Source organism: Manis pentadactyla, chromosome 2 (assembly GCF_030020395.1).
Source record: "Manis pentadactyla isolate mManPen7 chromosome 2, mManPen7.hap1, whole genome shotgun sequence".
In the NCBI taxonomy this organism is placed as follows: domain Eukaryota; kingdom Metazoa; phylum Chordata; class Mammalia; order Pholidota; family Manidae; genus Manis; species Manis pentadactyla.
Genome location: NC_080020.1, coordinates 43637161 through 43647383, shown reverse-complemented (window position 1 = coordinate 43647383; position 10223 = coordinate 43637161). Strand labels below are relative to the sequence as shown.

At 42.1% G+C, this 10223-nt stretch overlaps 1 protein-coding gene across 1 annotated transcript in view; it reads right to left on the bottom strand.

The window, feature by feature from the left end:
• The window catches only part of DOCK2 (dedicator of cytokinesis 2), a 412382-nt gene that overhangs the window by 206130 nt on the left and 196029 nt on the right, over positions 1–10223 (bottom strand). The window lies entirely within an intron of this gene.

Sequence of the window (10223 nt, the reverse complement as noted above, 5' to 3'; positions counted from 1 at the left end):
TCTTTTGCAATAAACTTACATATTTTTCTTAGGTTTGAAGACTCCATTACTAGCTTGAGTTGATTTGGATTATAAAAATTCAACTTAAGAAAGATACCTCAATGGTTTTAATGACAGGGATAGTGTCCATTATAATTGCTTCTGTATGTTTTCCAGGGAAACAAACGAAGATCAGATTCAGAACTTCACACTGCAGTGATCACATGAAACCCCACTTGCAATGGGAGCAAGGGAAGTAGAGTAAAGCAATGGAATAGTTCCCAGCTTAAATCAGATGGACACACATTCATGATTTTTTTCATTATTATGCCCATACAGCTGAACTATAATTTATTCAATATTTTTTATTTTTCCCATAATTTTCTTCCTTGAATGGCAACTTTTTACCATCACCATGGGGAAAACAAATATGATGTTCCAAAAATAGAAGATGAAATAAAAATAATTTTATTAAATTCTTCCTAGAGACTGTTGAACATTGAATGTGCTAAGCTTGAGAGCAGTTCTCCTTGTTAAAAGGGGAGATTAGCAAATATTCCACATGTGCTAAAGCCACTTTAACACCAAGTACATTTTCTACTTGACTAATCAGGATGTTTGGGAGAGACTGGGAAAGAAAACAGCTTTCCCAAGTGATTCCTTTTTTTCCCCTGCATTGAACATGAGCCATCTAAAACCAGCTTGTTTACTAATTTAGGGAGGAAAAAACAAAACACCTGATCATAGAATCAGAAGTCTTGGGTTTGATATTATTCTGCTATCTTCTTGCTGGGTGGGTAACCTTGGCAAAGTTAACCTCTGTGAGCTTCTGAGTTCTTTTCCTAGAATGCTGACTATAGCCCTTGCCCTATAAGAGTGTCTAACAATTAAGCAGGGTAAAGCTCTGAGCACAATGTAGGGCAAACAACAGGTGCTCAACAAATGAATATTTATTTGTTGATTGAAGTAAACTGGGAGAGAAGATGGAAGATGCCTTCATGGGGCTGCAAAGGGTTTTCAGAAACTGGCTTAATAATTTTCTCAGGGCAAAAAGTGGTCCTGATGTGGAATGAACTCTTCCTGGCTCATTAAAACCAAAAACCATGACAGGTAACATTAAATAATGAAAGTCTTCATTGCCCAGAAGAATATGAAGACATATCGCTCTGGGGAATGAAGGATTCTCTTGTGGAATCAAATATCCTAGCGGTGAAAGAGAATGTAAAGGCTGGGTCCCTGCCACTTTAAGCATCAGGCAATTAAATAAGACTAGGTGATTTGTCCAACAGTTACAGCTATCACATGGGAAGTCAGTGTTGAGAGCAATGTGATTGGTGGGTGGAATGTGTTATAGTCTACCAGACACCATGGCCCAGGGCAGCCCTAGGAGCCACTATCTAATAGACTTGAGACCCATTCTGACCTACAGTAGTTTCCTCATTAGCTGAATAGAAGCCTCAGTATAGCCTGTGCTTGAAAAGCCTCTCATTTTAAGCTGCTCAAAGCAACTTGCAATATGCTAAAAACATATTTCTATATTTAAGTCCCAAGAAATGTAGATATTTTTTGGTCATTATGCACGTTAAGTATGGGTTGCAATTAAGAGCTGAGGGAGAAATCCACACCCAACAATGTTCACACTTGGTGCAAACCATGCTTGCCCAGCTTAACGCTCATAACTCCTTTTGAGTGTTTCCATCCCAGCTTCCTCCCTGTCTTCTTCCAACTGATTTTCAGACTGAATTCCTATTGATTATATCTATCTCCCTACTCCTAAGGTTTCCCAAATATATGATTTCTTCCTGCCCCCTGCAAGGCCCTCAGCCCATGAAGGGTAAACTTAGAACTTGTTTTTCTGAGGACCAGACTAAGCCAGGTTCTGAGGTTAGCAAGCCTCTCCATGCCTGCTCCAAGCCCCTTCTTCTCTAAGCTGGCCTCCATAGAAGTCTCCCCACATGTGCTCCCTTTCCCTTCCAGCACATTCTCCACATAGCAGGGAAAGCAATCACTGCAAATTTTAAATCTGAACCATGATGCACTCTGGCTGTCACAATCTGGTTTCCTAATAAACTTAGGAGGTAAGACCAGGTCTGTCACTATGACCCTGGTGGGCCCACACGCCTCTCCTGTGGAAGCTCCCTTCACTGCCTGCTCTCAGTCACACTGAGTCACTCTAGGTTCCTTGGACCCACTATCCTAACACTCCCTATAGGGTCTGTGTATCCTCTTCCTTCTGCCTGCAACAGTCCCCTCCACAGCACCCTCCCTGCCCAGTTTTCAGCTCTTTTGGAGTTTCCCAGGAAAGGCTTTCATTGACTACCACCACCACTAACCCAGATCACACCAAACACCCCTCTTATGCAGTCACCTGGCCCCAGGGAAACCTCCATCAGAGTCTTTGGCACAGTTGACCTTGTACATATATTTGTGTCACTCTTTGATGAATTCATTTCTTTCTCATTAGCCCATAACCTTTCCAAGGTAGGAATCCTGCCTATTTTTGTTCACCTTTATCTCTCCAGCATTTAACACAATGAGATTCAACTATCTGTTGCAGGAATAAATTGATGAATGAATTTGATCCAGTGGAGAGACAAGAAATGATTTCCAGTTCTTCTCCTGTCTGTCAGTCAACACATGGGGATGGTCCCATAGGTGTGCACAGGCTCCAGCTGTGCTCCCAGGAGCATCCAGCCTTCCATTGTTAGAACCTCCAGCAGGAACGTGCCCAGGGCTTCTAATCCACTGTGATCCACATGGCATTCAGGATCCAGGAACATCAAGCCACTACCACCCTCCCCCACTGCCAACCCGCCTAACTCCTCTATCCTGAATATTGATTGACAGCCCAGCTCAACCTTGTTTCAGAACAAATTGCCACAATAATTAAATTCCAATGCATTTTGCACATTTTACTAAGATACTGCCTTACTGTATGAAAGAGAAAATTAGTTTTGAAATTAATGCAGATTGTTAACTATTTTCTCTGTAATGTTTCCATTAAAATGCCAGAATTTATTACATGTGACCTGGTCCTTTTCAGACAAATGCAGTTTAAAGGAGACAGGGTCTATTTAACTAACGAAGCATTTCCATCAGAGCATTCTGCCTTGGCTTAAACCACAACTAAAATGAGAAGATAATAAACAGCATACAAAAGGATTATTTGCTCCAAAGCAAATAAGAGCTTTATTATTATGATTGGCTTTTATAAAATCTCAGAATCTGTAACTGTATTACATTAAATTTCACTCAAATAAAACCCACATATTTTTTTTCTGGCAAAACCTCAATATATATATTTTAAACCATCAGGTAAACACAGGAGTGACCTCTCATCTATGCTTGAGCCTGGTTTCCTAGGTAGCACATAGAGTGTGGTGATACTCTGGTCATGCTGACAGAAAACCCTACTTTACCCTGAGCCAAATGGGCTGAGTCACTTTAATTGTTGAATCAAGAGTGGTTCACACAGCACTTCTACGGAGCACACCAAGCTTGGCTAGGCCTGACCTAACAGGGAGAAATCCCATACGGGTGCTGGAGAAGAGGAGAAGTTATATGTTGCTGTCATTGTTTTTTGTTTTCCTATTTGTTTCAAGATAAAAAACATTATGCCTTCTGCAATTAGGGAATGAAGGCAAGCAAAATCAAAGCCATGCAAAGCATCAGCCTTTACCAATTCAGAACACTGATCTGATTGGATTTCCTGGATTGGCTCCCTCCCTCCTCTCTACTGCTACGCATTCACCAGCTCCAAGGAAACTTCTCTGATGAACCTTAGCCCATGATCACCTTTGTTTCCAATAAACAGTTATTGATTCCCTTCTCTGTACCAAGTAAGAAAACTATAGATAGAGCCCTTCTTCATAGAGCATTTAATGGTCCAGTAGATGGGGGTGGGGTGTCTGACTACAAGCACCTGTCCTTTTCTGATTAGACCACCCGCATGTCATGCCCCCTCATTTTGACCCTCTTAATCCTGTCCTTGTTATTCTCTTGTGATGATTGTCTTAAATTAAAACAATTTCTATTTATGCCCCCTTTTTCCAGTGTACATTGAGTGTCTGAGAGAAGGGACTACTTTCCTCAACTGTAAATTCTTAAGTCTGGGAATTTTTTGTTTAATTGAAATGAAAGACTTCAACACTGTGGATAAAGTTTCCTAAGACCAGGATTCTCACCTGGCCCTGGTCGGCTTGCTCACTCCACACGTGTGGGCAATACATTGCTATTGACTCTATATAATGAGCTCCGCCCAGTGCTCTGGGCGACAGGGTGGCACAGCTGAAGGGCTGCAGGAGAGCAGGGACTAGAGTGGTAGCCGCACCGTGGACAGAGACTGAGACGGCTGCAGCCCAGAGGCAGAGACCAGCTTGCTGCATGTAGACTCGCTCTAAGTGGACAGGATTCTAGTGATTGACCTGCCAGTATGGAAATAAAGTTGAGTATAAACCTTTCCCCAAGAATATTCCATTGTCATTTTTTGGTCTCATTGAATCCATAGTGAACTTGCCTGGGGCTGAAAGCCATTGGCAAAACAAACAACATGAGCCTTTGGCCATCCCTGTGTACCACTGCCCTAGCCTTCAAAGTCTACTTCCCCTTACAGGTTTCCAGCCCCCTCAGATCTGGCCTCTTCCCAGCTGCCTGGGGATCTCCCTAGGACAGACATCTGGACATGCCATTCTCTGGCTTTTACATCTCTAATCATACCGCACCACCATCCTAGGGCATAAAATGCCTCCCAAAGCAAACAAGGTTTCTTACAGTCTGACTCCAACCTAGTATATACAGCCTAACTTTCTAATACACCACCTTCTCCTATGCCCATCCCCTTGCCACTTTCCAAAAAGTCAGAGACTATTACAGGTCAGTGATTTTGCACATGCTGTTCCCTCTAGAACACTGTTCCATTAGTGATCTACTATGGGGAATAATTTTCATTTTGGAGGAATAAACAAATAGTAGCTATGTTACTACTAATTGTGTTATAATAAAGACTGATTTCTTGAAGTTACAATGGGCTATTATTAAATACTTTGATTCCATTATTTTGTTTTTTCCTCAAAAAATTACCATGAGGTAGCTTATGACTACTCCTATTTTCCAGAAGAATAATCGAGGCTTGGAGGGAGATAAGTAATTTGTCAGTCCACAAGTATGAGGTAGTAAAGGCTGGAGTTCTTTCAAGGTCTGCCAAACTCGAGAGCTTAGGCTCTTAAATCCTATGCCAGACAGCAAGTTGCAATTTAAATGTCATCGCCTCTCTATAACTTTTTCTGATCCTCCCCCGCCCCTGCCATAGGATTAGTCACTCCATCCTCTGAGTACTCACAGCACTTTGTACAGGCTGCTGCTTATATTATCTTGACATTTCTTTTGTCAATCTCTCACACTCATCTCCACAAGGAGCAAAGTCCTAGAGGACAGGAGTTGTCATCTGCATCTCTGAGACTCTCCAAGTATTTATCATATTGCCTGAGATGCTGTAAATGCTTCATATATGTTTGTTGAACAAGCTGGGAGAAAATATGAAGATGAAAATGTTAAGAGGAAAAAATAATCCAGGGTAGGCAGACAGACCAGAACAAGACCAGTCTTGGCTTCTGCCCCTGATTTTCTGCATAATTTTGAATAAGTACCTTCACCTCCATCCCCCACCTCTATCTTTAAAACAAAACCATCTGCCTTTCGGGCTTCACAGGTTGGTTAGAAGAAAAGGGATATTACATACATGAAAATGTTTCGATAAGTTTGCCTATCTCATTAATTCCTACTTTTAAAGAAATAGCATTTGAGTTTTTTTCCCTGATTATGAAAGGAAAGCAAAAGTGAAAATACAGAAATGTATGAATCATTTAAGCAGTAGATACAATATAATTTTAGCTCCAGAACAGAGTCCCTGGGCCTAACCTCTGGAAGATCCAGGGCCTTTGGTAAGAAGCCACATTTCCTCCCTTCCCTTACCTTTGGGGTCCTTGATAACTCTCTTCTTGTTGTTTTTATATTCCTATAATCTTTCCTTTACATTTAAGTCCAAGAATTCCCTGTTATTAAAAATTCATCATAAATCTTTAATGTCTGCACAAATGCATCATTTTATGAACGTAGCAAAAATCTAGAAAAGTGGGTTCTGATTTTGAAGGATCATTTGACAAACTGATTTCTGAGTCACTTAAGAAGGTCAGTGCCCCAAGAGGCTGACAGGGACCTGAGTCTTGGAGGGAGCCTGTTGCACTTGTAGCTGTTTTAACAGAGTTTCCCTGTGGGCAGCCCCGTCCCTCAATGGCATCCCCAGGGAAGGATACTCCTTGAGGGGCTTGCTCTTTCCAGTCTGGGATTCAAGTGTTTGTAGCAGATATATGGTAGATGGTTTCATCTTGGTGGGGAGGCAGGTGGAGTTGGGGCACAGGGGGGGCTTTATTCACAGCCCAGCTGTAGCAACAGCTTAATACTTCACAAATCCAGGAGAGGTCCCAAATCAGGACTATCAAATAGTTTGTGATCCAAAACATGTCAAAGTAGAGAGAGGACTAATAATGGCTCTTATTTACTGAGGACCTGCTATGTGGTAAGCCCTGTGCTGTAAGCTCTTTTATTCAACCCTCACCATGAGATTGACAGGTAATAACCATTATTAGCCCCATTTTACAGATAAGGGAACTGAGGAGCAGCACTGGGAAGTGACGAGACTTTCTGGCTGGGGAACAAGGCCTCCTTGCTCCTTGAGAAAAGGACCAGTCAGTAAAATCTTTTCAAACTATACCTTGTGCTTCAACTCCATTGCCCTTAGAAAGCAGTGTTGGGGTTGAGGGTGCTCTGTCAATCCCAATGGCAGACATTCTAAAATTTTAAAGTTTCTAAAGTTCTCCAAGGACTAGAAAAAGCTGGCCTGTCTTTCAATGCCAGGAAACAGAGTGGAGTCTTACCTTTAAGAACACACTGAACATTACTTGTTTAAAATCAGATTTGTCCAGCTCCAGTAACAGAAGCCATTCGGAGGTAATTTCATTAGGATGATGACCCAGTGGTCATGCATTTCCTAGGACTCACTGTACAATTCCCAAACTCTGTCTCTGTCTCTGTCTCTCCCTCCCTGGATGCCGACCACAGCAGCCCCTGAGTGGCCAGCGGAGGCTGCAGCACTGCCATCAGATGCCCCAGGGCCTGAGCTCACCTCCCCTGCAGACCGCGAGGCTTGTGGCACTGCACCGTGTGTGACGCAGTCATGGCAGCAGCCCCGCAGCATGTTTATTATCCGGGAGACCTCTCCCTGCATGGCGAACGTCTGCTCTATTGGAGAGAAATTGGGGCTGTTTTAACAAATTTAGGAACCTCATATTTCCTCTTCATTCCCATTTCTGTGGCCCATCATGGAAAAGAAGGAAGATTTGGAGAATGGAACTACGTTTTCTATGCTCCAGCTCTAAAACTTTAATTTTTCTAAAAGAATTCTACCACACAGGGCTAGTAAAACATTTGGAAATTTTATAAAAAAAGAGATCCTTAAGGGAAAGACTGACAAGAATCTCATTTTGTTTTTTAAATTCTTATTCTTTGAAAGCTAGACATTAATTTGTGCTCCAGTTAGTTTTTTATTTCCATTTATTCACTTCCAGAGCTGGGAAAGTGCCTGGAACATGACTTGCTCCGGGTCTATGGGCAGGAACTTCAAAGATAATAGGACACAGTCCCTCTCTTCAGGGATCTTAGTCTACTGTAGAACATAGACAGGTAAAGAGAATATTCCATTATGATATGGTAATGCTGTGAAAAATGGACAAAGAACAATGAGGTCACTGAAGAAAGATGACCTTGAGGAATGAAAGAAGGTTTCACAGACCAGGAGATGGAGATAAAGCAAGAAATGCTGCTCTCTCTTATAAACCCCTAATCAACCTAGTCAAATGTTTCCTGCCATTCAAGAACTAGACCCAGCTGTATAACGTCTACCTTGGTAACTGATTTCTGCCCATATGTGCCATGGGTTCCTTGGAAGTTGAGATAATAATCCTTTTTTTGCATATGTATTTTAGGCCAAGTCCTCCTTGATATACAATTACCGAAATGCTTATTAAAGCAAAGCTTCCCCACCCACAGGACATAGGCAACACCCACAGTACCAAATCAAGCAGCAACCAAGCTAGCCCAAGCTAATGATATCACCTTTTGATTACCAGCAGGAATTTCAGGTCTCTTATATAATGTTTATTATGCCTATTAACCTTCTAACATACACACACATTTACTCCCTCTTGGGAATCTTCTCAAATTAATTTTATCCGAGGGAAACAATTTTCCAGACACATACAATGATATGCTTAAGATGTTGGCTTCCCACTCTGTAGGCCCGGGTATGGACCCCACCTTCCTTCTTCCCAGCTGTGTGATGTTGAACAAGGGTTTAAGCCCTCTGGTTACTGCTTCCTCTTTAAGACTGGAATCATAATTTTTGTCAGCCTCAAAAATTAAATATGATAATACCCTCAAAGCACCATCTCCATCACACAATAAGTACTCTAGAAACATTGACTTTTTATTACCAAAATATGCATCCTCTGAAGAGAATGAATACATCCTTTCCCCATTCCTCTTCTATTTGGACCAGTTATTCAATAATGAATCTCTCTCCTTCTTTACTCTCCTAGCCTAATCATGTCACAAGGGTAATAATGGTAACACTTGCATGTTAAGGAAAAGAAGAATGGTTTATATGCAAATAAAATAGAGAGCAGAAATCTGTCTTCCTTCGGTATGTATTCATTGATATCATTCTGTATGCCAGGCACCCAGTATTTCCTGTGGATGCAGAAGATGCAGAAGTAATGAAGACATATTGCTCTGCAGTGCCAGGAAGAATATTGTCACAACAGCATCATGAGTACATGAAGGAGCTTCAGGCTGAACAGAGCCAAGTGGAAAGTGGACTGTGGTCAGGATGTGCATCCTAAGCCAAGACACAGAGGAGACAGAGGAGTTTGTTAAGTGGAAGGTCACGGAAGGAAAAGTAAGAGTAGTATGTTCTAGACAGAGGGAAAGGCACACAGGAGGACACAGAGGAGAAAAGGAGCTTTCAGGAACTAACAGAGCAGTTCCATGGAGTTGGCATAAGAGTGGGAGGTAAAGAGTACTGGGGAGAAAGGGAGGCCCACGATGTGTGCTCTGAAAGCCAGGTGAGCAGCTGGACCTTCATCCCCAGCCACTGTGGGGCCACTGATGCTTCTCACCCAGAAAGGTCTACTTTAAAAGACCACATTGGCTACAGTGTGAAGAATACAAGAGTGGAGGGAGAAGAGTGGAGGCAGTGTGTCTTATTAGAAGATGTAGCAATTGTAAAATAAGAGATAGTCATGACTAGACCCAGGTGAGTGGCACTGGTGGTGGAGAGAAGCATTTGGATTTGAGAGGTCATAGGCCTAAAATGACTAGAACCTGGAATGACAGGGATGTGAAGGGAGAAAGAAACTCTCTCCCTCCAAAACCCTTTAGAATCTCCACATCTCCAGTCTACCTTTGTCTCTTCTGTTAAACTGGCTATTTCACAAGTACCAACAGTCAAGTAAGCAAAAATGCTTGCTTTGATTTTATAGATTTTTATGGTTTAATTACCAGAATGGAAGAGCTTGGTCCTAAAAATATTATAGTCATCATAAAACCACCGAAAATTCTGTGCCATTTTATAGGTTTCTGAAAGTTGCCACATACATCATCTCATCAGATCCCAAGGTCTAGGGCAGGGCAGCAGCTGGGTTGAAGGTGCTCATTATTACCTTTAAAATATTTCGTGCCTAAAGAGCAACTTAAGGTATTAATAGTGTAGGAGTGCATACTATGCTATTTAAGAGCAGGGACTCTAGAAACTACTTTCTGGGTTCATAACCTAGTTATTTCTCTAACAAGCTGTGTGATTATAGGAAAGTTATATAATTTCTCTGTGCCTCAGTTAACTCATATAAATATGAGTACCTGATGCAGGTTAAGTCTCTGTCTGGAACACAGAAAGTTTGCTCAATAAATGATAGCTTTATTATCAATGCATTTTCTGACAAGGCATTGGGTCACTGAGAGGAGGGCAAGAGTCTGCCAACCACTTCTGGCCATAGGAACCCCACCTCTCCAGGCCTCAGCTGTCCTCACGCCTGCTCTGCTCAGAGCAGTGTGGGGTGGAGTCGGTGCTGTCTGGCTGCAGCCCCTGCACAGGCCTGTGGGCTGGAGTCTGTGGGCTCATAGTGTGGCAGAGA